We start from the raw sequence: 5,000 nt of genomic DNA, 5'->3' as shown, positions 1-5,000 counted from the left end.
TGTCTATACACACCATCCTATATAACTACTGTCTATACACACCATCCTATATAACTACTGTCTATACTGTCTATACACACCATCCTATTATAACTACTGTCTATACTGTCTATACACACCATCCTATTATAACTACTGTCTATACACACCATCCTATATAACTACTGTCTATACTGTCTATACACACCATCCTATATAACTACTGTCTATACTGTCTATACACACCATTCTTAATAACTACTGTATATAGTGTCTATACATACCATCCTATATAACTACTGTCTATACACACCATCCTGTATAACTACTGTCTATACACACCATCCTATATAACTACTGTCTATACACACCATCCTATATAACTACTGTCTATACACACCATTCTTAATAACTACTGTATATAGTGTCTATACACACCATCCTATATAACTACTGTCTATACACACCATCCTGTATAACTACTGTCTATACACACCATCCTATATAACTACTGTATATACTGTCTATACATACCATCCTATATAACTACTGTCTATACACACCATCCTATATAACTACTGTCTATACACACCATCCTGTATAACTACTGTCTATACACACCATCCTATATAACTACTGTCTATACATACCATCCTATATAACTACTGTCTATACACACCATCCTATATAACTACTGTCTATACACACCATCCTATATAACTACTGTCTATACACACCATCCTTTATAACTACTGTATATACTGTCTATACACACCATCCTATATAACCACTGTCTATACACACCATCCTATATAACTACTGTCTATACACACCATCCTATATAACTACTGTCTATACACACCATCCTATATAACTACTGTCTATACATACCATCCTATATAACTACTGTCTATACATACCATCCTATATAACTACTGTCTATACACACCATCCTGTATAACTACTGTCTATACACACCATCCTATATAACTAATGTCTATACACACCATCCTATATAACTACTGTATATACTGTCTATACACACCATCCTATATACCTACTGTCTATACACACCATCCTATATAACTACTGTCTATACTGTCTATACACACCATCCTATATAACTACTGTCTATACTGTCTATACACACCATCCTATATAACTACTGTCTATACACACCATCCTATATAACTACTGTCTATACACACCATCCTATATAACTACTGTCTATACACACCATTCTATATAACTACTGTCTACACACACCATCCTATATAACTACTGTCTATACACACCATCCTATATAACTACTGTCTATACACACCATCCTATATAACTACTGTCTACACACACCATCCTATATAACTACTGTCTATACACACCATCCTATATAACTAATGTCTATACACACCATCCTATATAACTACTGTCTATACACACCATCCTATATAACTACTGTCTATACTGTCTGTACACACCATCCTATATAACTACTGTCGACACACACCATCCTATATAACTACTGTCTATACACACCATCCTATATAGATAGGTACTATTCTCACCTCTGACCTGGAAATAAACAATGACAGTAGATAGGAGCTAGAAACACAAGCATTTAGCTAGGTATTACTGTAGGAGCTAGAAACACAAGCATTTAGCTAGGTATTACTGTTGGAGCTATAAACACAAGCATTTAGCTAGGTATTACTGTACTGTTGGAGCTAGAAACACAAGCATTTAGCATTTAGCTAGGTATTACTGTTGGAGCTAGAAACACAAGCATTTAGCTAGGTATTACTGTACTGTTGGAGCTAGAAACACAAGCATTTAGCTAGGTATTACTGTTGGAGCTAGAAACACAAGCATTTAGCTAGGTATTACTGTACTGTTGGAGCTAGAAACACAAGCATTTAGCTTAGTATTACTGTACTGTTGGAGCTAGAAACACAAGCATTTAGCTAGGTATTACTGTACTGTTGGAGCTAGAAACACAAGCATTTAGTTAGGTATTACTGTACTGTTGGAGCTAGAAACACAAGCATTTAGTTAGGTATTACTGTACTGTTGGAGCTCGGAACACAAGCATTTAGTTAGATATTACTGTACTGTTGGAGCTAGGAACACAAGCATTTAGCTAGGAATTACTGTTGGAGCTAGGAACACAAGCATTTAGCTTAGTATTACTGTACTGTTGGAGCTAGAAGCACAAGCATTTAGCTAGGTATTACTGCACTGTTGGAGCTAGAAACACAAGCATTTAGCTAGGTATTACTGTTGGAGCTGGGAACACAAGCATTTAGCTAGGTATTACTGCACTGTTGGAGCTATAAACACAAGCATTTAGCTAGGTATTACTGTTGGAGCTAGACACACAAGCATTTAGCTAGGTATTACTGTTAGAGCTAGAAACACAAGCATTTAGCTAGGAATTACTGTTGGAGCTAGACACACAAGCATTTAGCTAGGTATTACTGTACTGTTGGAGCTAGAAGCACAAGCATTTAGCTAGGTATTACTGTTGGAGCTAGAAACACAAGCATTTAGCTAGGAATTACTGTTGGAGCTATAAACACAAGCATTTAGCTAGGTATTACTGTTGGAGCTGGGAACACAAGCATTTAGCTAGGTATTACTGCACTGTTGGAGCTATAAACACAAGCATTTAGCTAGGTATTACTGTTGGAGCTAGACACACAAGCATTTAGCTAGGTATTACTGTACTGTTGGAGCTAGGAACACAAGCATTTAGCTAGGTATTACTGTTGGAGCTAGACACACAAGCATTTAGCTAGGAATTACTGTTGGAGCTAGACACACAAGCATTTAGCTAGGTATTACTGTTGGAGCTAGACACACAAGCATTTAGCTAGGAATTACTGTTGGAGCTAGACACACAAGCATTTAGCTAGGTATTACTGTTGGAGCTAGACACACAAGCATTTAGCTAGGTATTACTGTTGGAGCTAGACACACAAGCATTTAGCTAGGTATTACTGTACTGTTGGAGCTAGAAACACAAGCATTTAGCTAGGTATTACTGTTGGAGCTATAAACACAAGCATTTAGCTAGGTATTACTGTTGGAGCTAGACACACAAGCATTTAGCTAGCTATTACTGTTGGAGCTATAAACACAAGCATTTAGCTAGGTATTACTGTTGGAGCTAGACACACAAGCATTTAGCTTAGTATTACTGTACTGTTGGAGCTAGGAACACAAGCATTTAGCTAGGTATTACTGTACTGTTGGAGCTAGACACACAAGCATTTAGCTAGGTATTACTGTACTGTTGGAGCTAGGAACACAAGCATTTAGCTAGGAATTACTGTACTGTTGGAGCTAGGAACACAAGCATTTAGCTAGGTATTACTGTACTGTTGGAGCTAGACACACAAGCATTTAGCTAGGTATTACTGTACTGTTGGAGCTAGACACACAAGCATTTAGCTAGCTATTACTGTTGGAGCTATAAACACAAGCATTTAGCTAGCTATTACTGTTGGAGCTAGAAACACAAGCATTTAGCTAGGTATTACTGCACTGTTGGAGCTAGAGACACAAGCATTTAGCTAGGTATTACTGTTGGAGCTAGAAACACAAGCATTTAACGAGGTATTACTGTTGGAGCTAGAAACACAAGCATTTAGCTAGGAATTACTGTTGGAGCTAGACACACAAGCATTTAGCTAGCTATTACTGTTGGAGCTATAAACACAAGCATTTAGCTAGGTATTACTGTACTGTTGGAGCTAGGAACACAAGCATTTAGCTAGGTATTACTGTTGGAGCTATAAACACAAGCATTTAGCTAGGTATTACTGTTGGAGCTATAAACGCAAGCATTTAGCTAGCTATTACTGTTGGAGCTAGACACGCAAGCATTTAGCTAGGTATTACTGTTGGAGCTATAAACGCAAGCATTTAGCTAGGTATTACTGTTGGAGCTAGAAACGCAAGCATTTCATTGCACCTGAGATAACATCTACAAATCTCGGGACTTCATAAAATACTTTGATTTGTTGTACAGCAGTATAGTGTGTAAAAAGCTTACAAACACCTTTTAAATAACATATTCTATGTCATCAAGGTCAGAGTTCACCCGTGACACTACCACGGACTGGGGAAAGATCGACATGTTTGTTTCCTGTGCTGTCGAGAGTTTTTGTAACGGGAACATCTGTAACGACCAAATGTGCCGTGGGGCGCCCCTAACTAACCCACACCCCCTAACTAACCCACACCCCTAACTAACCCACGCCCTAACTAACCCACGCCCCTAACTAACCCACGCCCCTAACTAACCCACACCCCCTAACTAACCCACGGCCCCTAACTAACCCACGCCCCTAACTAACCCACGGCCCCTAACTAACCCACGGCCCCTAACTAACCCATGCCCCTAACTAACCCACGCCCCCTAACTAACCCACGCCCCCTAACTAACCCACGCCCCTAACTAACCCACGCCCCCTAACTAACCCACGCCCCTAACTAACCCACGCCCTAACTAACCCACACCCCTAACTAACCCACGCCCCTAACTAACCCACGCCCCAACTAACCCACGCCCCCTAACTAACCCACGCCCCCTAACTAACCCACGCCCCTAACTAACCCACACCCCCAACAACCCACGCCCCCTAACTAACCCACGCCCCTAACTAACCCACAGCCCCTAACCAACCCACGGCCCCTAACTAACCCACACCCCCTAACTAACCCACGCCCCTAACTAACCCACGCCCCTAACTAACCCACGCCCACTAACTAACTCACGGCCCACTGAGTCACATCACGTTCATCACTTTACCCCAACACCATCCAACACTATACAACACCATCCAACACCATCCAACACTATCCAACACCATCCAACACCATCCAACACCATCCAACACTATCCAACACCATCCAACACCATCCAACACTATACAACACTATACAACACTATACAACACCATCCAACACCATCCAACACTATACAACACAATCCAACACTATCCAACACCATCCAACAC

The 5,000-nt window shown here is 40.3% G+C and overlaps 1 protein-coding gene across 1 annotated transcript in view; it reads right to left on the bottom strand.

The window, feature by feature from the left end:
* Window positions 1–5,000, bottom strand: part of LOC112239784 (vacuolar protein sorting-associated protein 13B-like) — a 160,692-nt gene that overhangs the window by 58,409 nt on the left and 97,283 nt on the right.

Source organism: Oncorhynchus tshawytscha, unplaced genomic scaffold (genome assembly GCF_018296145.1).
Source record: "Oncorhynchus tshawytscha isolate Ot180627B unplaced genomic scaffold, Otsh_v2.0 Un_contig_8019_pilon_pilon, whole genome shotgun sequence".
Classification (NCBI taxonomy): domain Eukaryota; kingdom Metazoa; phylum Chordata; class Actinopteri; order Salmoniformes; family Salmonidae; genus Oncorhynchus; species Oncorhynchus tshawytscha.
This window is presented reverse-complemented; position numbering and strand designations above follow the sequence as displayed.